Here is a 13117-nt window from a genome sequence, read left to right as displayed (position 1 = left end):
CTAAAACGGTTTTCTCCTAAAGGGCTCCAGTAAGAGACACCACCTTTGAACGGGTGGAGACATCTCCATTGAAACCGTCTAATCAAATGTTACCAGCCACAAATGAGGGGGTCACATCTCCATTGGAACAATAAAAGAAACTCCCACCCAGCAATACCGAATAAGGATTAAAGGACACAGCTTTTCTGGGGTCCACCAATTCAAACCAGCACACTAGTTATTTACCCAAATATATTGAAAATTTATGTTGGCACAACAGCCTGCACACAAATTTTTATAGCAGCTTCATTCATAATTACAAAAAATTGGAAATGGCCAAAATGTCCTTCAATGGCTGAATGGATAAACAAACTGTGATTCATTTATATAATGGGATATTATTCAGCAATAAAAAGAAATGAGCTATCAAATCATGAAAAGATATGGAAGAACTTTCAAGGCATATTGCTTAGTCAAATAAGCCAGTCTAAGACAGTTACAACATGTATGATTTCAACTACATGACATTCTGGAACAGGCAAAACTGTGTAGAGACAGTAAAAAGAGTAGTTGCCAAGGGTTGGGGCAGGGCAGGGAAGAGAAGGGATGAATAGGTGAAGCAAGGGCATTTTTATAATAAAACTATTCTATATGATCCTGTAATGGTGAATATGACATTATGCATTAGTCAAAACCCACAGAACTATACAACACATAGTGAACCCTAATGTAAACTATGGACTTTAGTAAATATAAACTATTGGTAGGATGGATAGTATCTTTTATTATTTTCAGTACTAAGATAACCATATTTTCTGATTAAAATGAATTTTTGTTTGTATCTGAGTACAGGCCCTGAATAGATATAGAAAGTTGTAGAAAGTTTGAGTAAGTGAATTGTTTGCAGAATGAATATGGAAAGTTGTAGAAGGTTTATAAAAGTGAATTCTGTCTGCCATAGTCAACGCTGACCAAAACTTTGACAAGACTGTTAATAATATTTTTTAAAAAAACTTTGTATCAAACCATGTATTCACGTATAACTAAAGTATACTTTTTCTGTTAAAATAACGTAGAACATTAGTTTGCATGCCAGTTCGAAAAGCCAAGTTTTAATCCTGATCCATCTTGTGGAGGTGGCCTTTTCTCTTAAACCCTAGTCAGCACTGTAGACTGGAAATTTGATTAAATTATCTCCATGGAGAAGTGGCACACCTAATTCTGGGTAACCTTTGATTGGAGGGAGATGTGATCCCACCCATTCCAGGTGGTCTTGATTACTTTACTGGAACCCTCTAAAGGAGGAAACATTTTGGAAAAAGCTTTAGAGCCACAAGATCCATGAAAGGAAAGAGCCCATGCAGCCAGAGACCTTTGGAGATGAAGAAGGAAAATGTCTCTGGGGGAGTTTCATGGAAAAAAAAGCCTGAAAAGAAAGCTAGCTGAAGTTGCCATGTTCACCATATGCCTTTCCAGTTGAGAGAGAAACCCTGAACCTCATCTGCCTTTCTTGAATGAAGGTAATCTCTTGTTGGTTCGTTAATCAGGAAATTTTTACAGACTTGCTTTAACTGGGACCTTTTCAAAAGCTTACGATTGTAAGCTGGCAACTTATTAAATTCTCCTTTTAAAAAGCCATTCCAGTTTCTGATGATCGCATCCCAGCAGCTAGCAAACTGGAACAGTTTGCTTTTAATGAAAATTTATAAAAAGTTTCCTTAGCTGGGTCAAGATGGTGGCTTAACAATGTGCGCATTTTAGTTCACCCTCCAGAACAAATACTAAATAACCAGAAACAGTACATAACAGCTCCTGGGGCCATGTCAGTGACAAGACACACAGCATACCCCAGTCTGGACCAGCTGGACAGGCTGCGAGCCTCCCCAGAACTGTGAATTACCCAAGCCGTGGCAGCCGGTGCCCCTCCCCCAAAGGCTGCTTCCCAGAGGGGAAAGGAAAGAGGCTTTACCAGCAGCAGGGACTGAGCACAATCAAATGCCAATTGTGGAATTAATTAACAAATTCTTACTACTAAAAATACGCCCCCAGCTTAGGTGAACATGGTCAAAGTGGAGGTTGCTCATTTTTGCCCCAGTGCCAAGGGGGCAGGGCTGATGGAAAAAGTGGGGAGAAAATAAAGAAGGAAACAGAGGTTTTTGTGGCTGTGTTTCTACAAAGGCTTGACTGCCTTTGGATATAGCGGCAGGACTTCTCAGGCTGCAACTGCCCCAGGTATAGGCAGAAGTGAGCTCTTTTGGGGGCTTGTCTGGAGCCTGTGCCTTCCCCAGGGGAGGGGTGAAGCCCAACTCAGGTGGAATCTCTCCCTCAAGGAATCCAGAAACCAGAGCTTGGTAATTTGAAGCCATTAAAACAAACCTAAAACCTCTCCTCTGTCTTCACCACACCCACAGCAGGGAGAATCTGCCAAAGTTAATGGTACTGCATCATCTTATGCTGGTGGGACCTGCAGGCAGACAAGCGCCACATACTGGGCAGGATAAGAAAAACAGAGTCCAGAGACTTCACAGGAAAGTCTTTCAACCTTCTGGGTCTCACCCTCAGGGAAAACCGATGCAGGTGACTCTTTCTTCCTGATAGGAAGCCAGTTTGGTCTGGGAAAATCCGGCTGGGGTCTATAATATCTAAGTAGACCCTCCTAAGGGTGGGGGTGGGGGGGGAGAAGGCACCATACAAGCAGGGCAAGAAACAAGAAAACAAGAACTGAAAAATTCTCCTCTATTAAACAAAACTTAAACTAAAGGTCCAGATAAAGCTGAATGGAATGTCAAAGAACAGATAGGCAACAAATTCATCCAGCAAGAAAACCCTAGGTAAAAGAAGTGAAAGCAATATCCAGAATAAACTAATTAAGGTAATTAAATACCTAGACGCCAGCAAAAAATAACAAATCACACTAGGAAAATTGAAGATATGGCCTAGTCAAAGGAACAAACCAACAATTCAAATGAGCTACAGGAGCTGAAACAATTAATTCAGAATATACGAACAGACATGGAAAACCTCATCAAAAACCAAATCAATGAATTGAGGGAGGATATAAAGAAGGCAAGGAATGAACAAAAAGAAGAAATCAAAAGTCTGAAAACACAAATCACAGAACTTATGGGGATGAAAGGCAGAGTAGAAGAGATGAAAAAAAAAAAGGAAACCTACAATGGTAGATTTCAAGAGACAGAACATAGGATTAGTGAACTGGAGGATGGAACATCTGAAATCTGGCAAGAAAAAGAAAATATAGGGGAAAAAATGGAAAAATATGAGCAGGGACTCAGGGAATTGAAAGACAATATGAAGTGCATGAATATATGTGTTGTAGGTGTCCCAGGAGAAGAGAAGGGAAAAGCAGGAGAAAAACTAATGGAGGAAATTATCACTGAAAATTTCCAACTCTTATGAAAGGTTTAAAATTACAGATCCAAAAAGTGCAGTGTACACCAAAGAGAATAGATCCAAATAGATGTACTCCAAGACATTTACTAATCAGAATGTCAGAGGACAAAGAGAAAGAGAGAATATTGAAAGCAGCAAGAGAAAAGCAATCCATCACATACAAGAAAAGCCCAATAAGACTATGTGCAGATCTCTCAGTAGAAACCATGGAGGCAAGAAGAGAGTGGGATGATATATTTAAATTATTAAAAGAGAAAAACTGCCAACCAAGAATTCTATATCCAGCAAAATTGTCCTTCAAAAATGAGGGAGAAATTAAAACATTTTCAGACAAAAAAATCACTGAGAATTTGTGACCAAGAGACCAGCTCTGCAAGAAATACTAAAGGGAACACTAGAGACAGATATGAAGAAAGAAGAGAGAGGTGTGGAGAACAATGTAGAAAGGAAGACTATGAGTAAAGGTAAAAAGAAGGAAAATTAGATATGACATATAAAATCCAGAAGGAAAAATAGTAGAAGAAAGTACTACCCATGCAGTAATAACACTGAATGTTAATGGATTAACTCTCCAATCAAAAGACACAGTCTGGCAGAATGGATTAAAAATCAGAACCCATCTACATGCTGTATATACTCAAAGGACATGAGGGCAAGGACACAAATGGACATTTACACACCAATATTTATAGCAGCATTATTTACAATTACCAAGAGATGGAAGCCGCAAAAATGTCCATCAACAGACGGTTGGCTAAACAAACTGTGGCATTTACATACGACGGAATAAAGCTATGAAGTATGTAACAACATGAATGGACCTTAAGGACATTATGCTGAGGGTGATTAGCCAGAAACAAAAAGACAAATACTGTATGGTCTCACTGATATGAACTGACATTAGTGAATAAACTTGGAATATTTCATTGGTAACAGAGACCATCAGGAGACAGAAATAGGGTAAGATATTGGGTAATTGGAGCTGAAGGGATACAGATTGTGCAACAGGACTGAATATAAAAATTCAGAGACGGACAGCACAATATGACCTAACTATAATACAGTTATGTTAAAACACTGAATGAAGCTGCATATGAGAATGATAGGTGGAGGAGAGCTGGGGCATAAATGGAATCACAAAGAAAGATAGATGATAAAGATTGAGATGGTATAATCTAGGAATGCCTAGAGTGTATAATGATAGTGACTAAATGTACAAATTTTAAAAATGTTTTGCATGAGGAAGAACAAAAGAATGTCATTACTGCAGTGTGCTGAAAATAAATGATAATTAATACTTTAAACTTTCAACTTATGTGTGAGACTAAAGCAAAAAATGTTTATTTGGTACAAATTTATACTTTGACTAGTGCATCTCCTAATATAACTCATGTAGACAGTTGGTTGAACACCTTAAATACATGGAACTTTGTATAGGGCATGAGATTTTGTTGGTTTTTTCCAGGTGATGCCCTGATGAATCCCAAAGTGATTTGATCAGTGAGTGGAAAAGTATTTGCAAAGTCCCCTTCGGGGAATGGTGAGAAAGGGGGAAAACTCAATTTTCCCAAGATGAATTCTTGATATTCTCACAAGCAGTGTGGGCAACCAAAGCTATAGTCTGAGCCCTCAGTTTTGGGGTTTGTTCATATGAAACTTAACCCTAGAGGGGATAGGTCAAGTCTACTTAAAATTAGGCCTAAGAGTCACCCCCAAGAGAACCTCTTTTGTTGCTCAGATGTGGCCTCTCTCTCCAGCCAACAGAGCAAGCAAACTCACCACCCTCCCCATCTACGTGGGACATGACTCCCAGGGGTGTGGATCGTCCTGGTAACGTGGGACAGAAATCCCAGAATGAGCTGAGATTCAGCATCAAGGGATTGAGAAAAACTCTAGAATGAGCTGAGACCCAGCATCAAGGGATTGAGAAAACCTTCTTGACCAAAAGGGGGAAGAGTGAAATGAGACAAAGTGTCAATGGCTGAGAGATTCCAAACAGAGTCAAGAGGTTATCCTGGAGGTTATTCTTACCCATTAAGTAGATATCACCTTGTTAACCAAGATGTAACAGAGAGGCTAGAGGGAACTGCCTGAAAATGTGGAGCTGTGTTCCAGTAGCCATGTTTCTTGATGATGATTGTATAATGATACAGCTTTCACAATGTGACTGTGTGATTGTGAAAACCTTGTGTCTGATGCTCCTTTTATCTACCTTGTCAACAGATGAGAGGAACATATGGAATAAAAATAAATAATGGGGGAACAAATGTTAAAATAAATTTAGGTTGAAATGCTAGTGATCAATGAAAGGGAGGGGTAAGGGGTATGGTATGTAAAATTTTTTTTTTCTGTTTTTGTTTTATTTTTCTGTTGTCTTTTTATTTCTTTTTCTGAATTGATGCAAATGTTCTGGGAAATGATCATGATGATGAATATGCAACTATGTGATGATATTTTGAATTGCTGAGTGTATGTGTTGGGAATGTTTGTGTTTCTTTCTTGTAATTTTTTTTTAATTAATAAAAAATTTTTAAAAAAGAAACAAAATAATAAAAATTAAAAAAATGTAAAAATAAAGTTTCCTTAATGATCTGAGTGCTCTGTCTAGAAACAAAGATTCTATATCACAATAATAACCATATTAATGTTTATATTAACCTTATCATCCTTTATTTCAGAAGACAACTTCTTCTCACTTTTAAAGGAAGACGGTTAAAAAAGCTTTGTTCTTTCACCTTGTAAAAGTGTTTAACATCTTAGGTATTACAATAATTAAATTGATTTTTTATCCTTCTGTTAGTTAAATTTATATGAATGCAATGTTACACATTTAGAAGTTATATAAAAATACCAATATTTATATAATTAAAGTTATATCTTGTATATAAATTATATCCAGGATACAACATATAAATTATATACTATCCTTATACTGATATGCATGATGTTAGACTATGGTTGGTATGGTTTTAGTTATTCTCAGAGAAAGGCCATAGATTATGTCAACAACCATATTTACTTGTCAGTCAAATTCCTTTGCTCTAATGCTTCTCTAAAAATATATATTCAGCTATAAGTCATAACTTCATCTAGAATAAAAAGGGACTTTAAAAGAGAAGGAAGAATATATATATATATATTTATAAATATATAAATTATGTTTTACCTTTTAATTAACATAATTCTGGTAAATGTGTAAAAATGAAACAGGACACAACCTCTGCTACAGTTTGTAGTTGACCCCAATATAAAACAAATGTTAAATGGTTTCATTTCTGAATGTAATTTATTTAAAAATGCTTCTAAGAAAAACAGAGTTTAAAATGTAAGATTTGACAGCAGTCACCTTTACTCTTGAGTCTTAACTATTATTTCTAAATCTGAGATGCTTTGCTCTTTGTATAACCTGGCAGTTCCCTAGCACTTTTGATATTTGTGTAACACCTGAGACTCAGAGTTAGAGTTCTTCAGCTCTAAAACTCAGCATTACTCAATACAGCAACTGTTAAAGAAGCTGAAAAAGCAATCAGACTTCAATTAGAGGTTACAGGTGTGAATGAAGCTAATCTGGTTAATATTAAAGTAATTCAGAATACAAGGTAAAAAAAAAAAAATACTACCTGTATTATAAAACTTTAACTTAATCTGTCTGGTCGGTTTATTTAAATAACCCAATTCAGCTTTATTTGGCATGGAATCTAGAAAAAGGAATAAAATCTTAATATTCTGTATAAGTTAATGTTAGACCCTGATGCACTTCAGAATATTTGAGGCAGAAAATCAAAAAGTATTTGCAAATTCACTTTAAGGACTGGAGAAAAAGTGAAATTATTGAACTTTCCCACCTGGGGAATTCCTGCTATTCTTTTAAGCAATAAGGGCTCCCAATTTAATAAGCCAAGCCCTTGATCTTGAGGCTTGACCTATGAAACTTATTTCTATAATAACAAAATATAAGCCTATTTATAATTAGTGCCTAAGAGTCATCTTCAGAGAACTTCTTTTGTTGCTCAGATGTGGTCTCTCTTTCTAAGCCAAACTCTGCAAATAAATTCACTACCTAACCCCCTATATGGGATATGACTTCAAGGGGTACAAGTCTTCCTGTAAATATGAACATGACTCCCAATGATGAGTTTGGCCCAGGCAACATGTGACATAACTCCCAGGGATGAGTTTGGCCATGGCATCATGGGATTGGTTGACCAAAAGGGGGAAAAGAAATAAATACAATTTCTTTCTCTCTTTGAAACCCCAGTGTCTCAGAAATTTGTCATCTGAGCACACCAGGCACAGAAATCACTGTTTTTGCCCAGTATCAATGATTTCCTAACTGGTCTTCCTGCTGTTGCCCAAATCCTACAGTCAGTACTCAACAGAGTGATCATTTTAAGACATTAAGGAGGACCATGTTATCACTCTGATCAGGATGTTTAAACATCTTCCCATCTCATCTCATTCAGATTTAAAGCCAAAGTTTTTTCTTTTTTTTTAATATTTCAGAAGTCCCTTACTATATTATCTGCCCCCTTGATACATATCTGAGCTCATCTCCCACTCTGTTTGGCCATTCTCCTTGGGATTTTTGTACTTTGGGTTTTCTCTGCATGGAGTCATATTTCCCCCAATACTTCCCACCTCTATGGCTTGGTCCCTCACTTCCTTTAAGACTTTGCTCAAACGTTATCTTATGAGACTTTCACCTACTGCCTTTTTAAAAATTGCCACCCCTCTAGCTTTCTCTCTATTTTCCTGCTTTTTCTCTCAGACATTTATCTACATATAACATACTATGCATTTTAGTTGTTACAACTATATACTTTAGGAGTTATATACCCTCATTAGCATGTTAACTCCATGAATTGTTGTCTGTAAGCCATAATACGGAGTAGGAACTCAATGAAGCATTTGTTGAATGGATTAATGCAGGTATGCTCAGATGGCTCACATGCTTTGTGGTTGAAGAAGTAGGTGGCCGAAGAGACAGGCAAGGACTAGATTATGTAGAACCTCATAAATCATATACAAGATTTTGGTACTTATCCCAAGAAAAGCCACTGAAGGATTTTAAGTAGAAAAAAATGACAATCAATTTACATCTTTCAAAATCATTCTTATTGCTACCTGGAGAAAGGGATGGAAAAGGCCAAAAAAAGAAGAAGAAGAAGAAATCTAGAGCAACTTCCATCCCTGTGGCTAACACAGGTCTTGGTGTATCTCTATGTGAGTGTGTGTATACCCTTAATGCATGCTGATGTAAAAATAAATCATTGCCAACTTAATCACAATGTTATCTGCTAAATTCTCAAAGACTCTTCTCAAAATTTATTGTGCTAAAAAACAAGTGTTTCTTTCCCAAATCTTTTTCTTCTGAATAAGTCCTGAAATGAAAGTGAGCTGATATAATGACTTTCAGCAAACCACCAATACATAATATAGTCAGTACTTCAAGCTTGCACAAAATATATTTCTGAATGAAGCCCATAAAGGTTAAAAAGCACTCTCATTTTTCTGAGATTCTTTCAGCTACACATTTGGCTAAGAGCTCGAGTAGTATGGGAAAAAGATAAGTGAGAGAAACACTGGTGCTTTAACCTCCAGTGTTCCCTTAAGGACAAACATTTGTCACCTTGACAGCGAGGTGAAAGGTCTGCAGTCAGTGTGCTTATAACGGGACTCTCCCTCCTGTCTCCACCCTGGGGACCTGTGATTTCTGAACAGGCATTATCTGAAAGGATGATAATGATGATGACGATGACGATGATGGTGATGAGCCACAGGAAAGGCCAAGGGGAGGAAAAGAGGTTGGGAGCCTCATAAGTCAGAGCCTGAAACTGAAATGTTGCTCCAGGGACTGTCACAAAGATTTACCATTTGCTGCTCTTCTTCCTAAGGTTCCACTTGAGGCTGGAGTAATCAACCCTATAAATTATCACTAGACATTCAAACAGTGTCCAATGTTAACAGCATGGGCACTGTTGCTAGTAATTACTAGAGTGTTATAAAGCCAAAGTCCTAGGCATATGTTTTCCCATTTTCTTTACAAATCACCAATTTTTAGAATTTACAATTCTGATGTGAAAATCTGTTGCAGGCTTAAATCAGGCACTAAAATGAGCCAGATTTTTACTCCTAACATGAATATAAACCAAAATAACATTGGTATGATAACATCCATGTAACAAAAAGAGTAAGAGGGTCTCTATCTTAGCCTAAAAGCAAAATTGTTCACAGTGTTTTTGAAAGTGAAATCAGAAGAGATATTTTGAAAGCTAAAGGCTCTAAAGGAAGAAGCAGAGCTATTCATTTGAGCAGTTTTAGTCCTAATTTAACTTCAGGAATCAGTAGTATTTATTTATGTGTTCCTCTGATGAAAGAAACCTTACCTAAAATACTACTTTACAATTTTGCTTGGAAAAATATCTTAAGCTGAAATCTCTATGAAATAAAAACTGAAGTTATCATTCATTCCATTTGAATATTTGTTCATCAATTAATCATCACTGTCTATAATTACTTTCAGAAAGGTCAAACTTATTTCTAAAAGGAAGCTAAGTTTTTTTTAATACAATGAGCTCACACATAAGTAATAGAAAAGTAAGGTTAAAAAGCTGTGCTGGTCTGAAACTATTACAAACCCCAGAAAAACCATGGCCTTTGATCCTCATTCAATATTGCTGGGTGGGATCTTTGTTATTGTTTCCATAGAGATGTGATCCACCCAATTATGGGTGGTAATTTTTGATTAGAAGGTTTTCATGGAGATGTGTTTCCACCCATTCAAGGTGGGGGTACGTACTGGAGCCCTTTAAGAGGGAATGATTTTGGAAAATGCTTCAGAACCAATAGAGCCCACACAGCCAGAGACCTTTGAGGATGTATAAAGAAAATGCCCCCCAGGGAAGCAGTTGAAGAAGTCTGGAGAGAAACATAGCAGATGTCATTGCCATGTGCCTTTCTAGCTGAGAGAGAAACCCTGAAGGTCATTGGCCTTCTTGAGCCAAGGTTTACCTGGATGCCGTAGTTTGGAAATTTTTATAGCCTTGTCTTAATTTGGACATTTTCACAGCCTCAGAACTGTAAACTTGCAAATTAATAAATACCCCCTTTTAAAAGCCATTCTATTTCTGGTATATTGCATTCTGGCAGCTTTTGCAAACTAAAACAAAAGTATGCCCAAAAATATATGGGAATGGAAGAGAAAAGCAGTAGAGAGGTGGAGGCTGGGACAGAGAAAGGGTGAGATGAAAAATATTTTTAAAAAATAATAATAATAAAGAGGGAGGGTAATTAATGATTAACCTAAAAGAATCTCTAACAGTTCTTGATCCATGCGTCTTTCATGCATGAAGAAAGAACAGGTATCAACCATGTCCATCCTTGACTATCTGCCATGTTCCAGCACTAACACCTACTATTACTACCACCAAATCAAATTCAAAAGCAGCACAATTATTCTCTTACTTAAACTCCATGTTTCTGTTTATGACATAACTTTCATTAAAACTAAACTCTTTGGTTCCTCAGTTTCTTTATGTTCCTTGCATCTCCTGGCCTTTCTACCATATAGACATCCAAGACGCTTTCATGAAATACTTGCTTATTAAACATATCTAAGCAGGTAACAGTACTGTAGTTATCTTTAAGAAACAAGAGAGAATCCTTACTTATTAGAGATTCACGTTGAAATGAGATGATGATTGGGATTTGTTTCAAAATAATATTTGAGAGGGGGGAAGTAGATGGGGATATGGTGGATATAAGGCTGAACTGAGTTGACAACTACTGAAGCTGGGAGATGGATATATGGGAGTTTATAGTATTCAATCTACTTTGCATAAGTTTCAAATTTTTGAATTAAAAAAGCTGTTGCTTTTTCCAAAGAGTTGGAGGTTTAGGAAAATACCATAGCCAGGGACTAGATTAAAAAAATGTAAGGCTATGATAATACAGAAGGTTTTGACCACAAGGATGGAGAGGGCCAGTCTGGCACCATTCCTAAAATACACTGAATAATAATAATAGCAGCTACCACCAATGACTGCTTGCTATATGCCAGACATTTTGTGCTTCCTATTATCCATTTTAAAAGCCATTTCAACATGTTTGGTATTTGCAAACCTCAGCAGGACAGTACTTCTCTGTTATCAAAATCTGTTCTAGTTTGCTCACTGCCAGAATGCGATATACCAGAAATGGATGGCTTTTAAAAAGAGCAATTTATTAAGTTGCAAGTTTACAGTTCTAATCCCGTGAAAATGACCAAATTAAAGCAAGGCTATACAAATGTCCAAATTAAGGCACCAACAAGAGGTTACCTTCAATCAAGAAAGGCCTATGAGGTTCAGGGTTTCTCTCTTAACTGGAAAGGCATGTGGCAAACATGCCAGTGTCTGCTAGCTTTTTCTCCATGCTTCTTGGTTCATGAAGCTGCCCTGGGGGCATTTTCCTTCTTCATCTCCAAAGGTCTTTGGCTGCATGGGCTCTTGTGGTTCTCGTGGCTCTCAAGCTTTTCTCAAAAAATGTTTCCTCTTTTAAGGGATTCCAGTAAACTAATCAAGATCCACGTGGAATGGGTGGAGTCACAGCTCCTTCTAATCAAGGGTTAATATCCACAATTGGGCAAGTCAAATTTCATGAGATAACCTAATCAAGCTTCCAACCTGCAGTACTGAATAGGGATTAAAAGAAAAGGCTGCCTCCACATGACGGATCAGGATTAAAACATGGCTTTTCTAGGATATATCATCCTTTCAAAACGGTGCAGTTGTCCTCCCTTCCTTAATTGACAATACCATACATTTGAGCACTTGATTGCATTTTGTCTTGTGTTTTCTTCCACGTGTTTTAGTTATGCAGTGTAACTGTCTCCCAAATTACACTGTCTCTTAAACAGACATTGGTTCTTATAATCTTCATCTTCTAATTGAATATAACGTAAACAAATTCAATGATATATATACAGCATAGGCATAATATCTGTTGGTACTGAAAAGAGTTGAGAATATTAAGTCAACATAATAATAGGCCAGCTCTAAATAGCTTTGAAAATGGAGATGCAAAATAGCTCTAGGAAAAAGTATAAATATGGTAAAAAAAAAAAAAAAGGAGAATTTATCACGAATGATATAATTATCTCCCAATCATGTATCATACTTTATAAATTCTATGAAACACCAGTCCTTTTCTTTAATTCTTGCATTTTATAGAACATAATTTAGAGGCTACACCATAGGGCAAATTTAATAGGGCTCCACTGTGAAGTCAATAATATTGATAAAAGCAAGTTAAATCTTTATTTATTTAACTGTCTTTTAAAAGAAAAAAATTTTGACAGAGAAAAGATTAATATTCAGTCTCAGTGTATCTATATATCTTTATATAGATAGATACCGTATATCTACATTACAATAGTTTTGCCACATATAAAAAGCATAGATGAAAAGTCTAATAAATGAATTTTCAGAATTTTCATGTCAAATACAACTTTGTTGCAGAAATCCATCTATGACAAATAATAGACCAGACTTTCTTCTACATATTATTTGTCCTTTGTTGGAGCCCACCACATTTTGTCTAAAATAATATTACTCTATGCAAGTCACTAATATTATAACTCACCGTAAGTGAAGTCTACTAGAAAGATTCACATAGAAAATCAGTAATAGTAAGATCCTCTTAGTCTGGAATGAAGTTCACTATTTTCTCAAATTATACTTTTCTGCAA

The 13117-nt window shown here is 36.5% G+C and overlaps 1 protein-coding gene across 3 annotated transcripts in view; it reads right to left on the bottom strand.

Annotated features, from left to right (window-relative positions):
• SLC10A7 (solute carrier family 10 member 7) overlaps window positions 1–13117 on the bottom strand; it is a 273235-nt gene that overhangs the window by 159580 nt on the left and 100538 nt on the right. The gene's annotated exons all lie outside the window — the stretch shown is intronic.

The sequence above is a fragment of the Tamandua tetradactyla genome, chromosome 22 (genome assembly GCF_023851605.1).
Source record: "Tamandua tetradactyla isolate mTamTet1 chromosome 22, mTamTet1.pri, whole genome shotgun sequence".
Taxonomy (NCBI): domain Eukaryota; kingdom Metazoa; phylum Chordata; class Mammalia; order Pilosa; family Myrmecophagidae; genus Tamandua; species Tamandua tetradactyla.
This window is presented reverse-complemented; position numbering and strand designations above follow the sequence as displayed.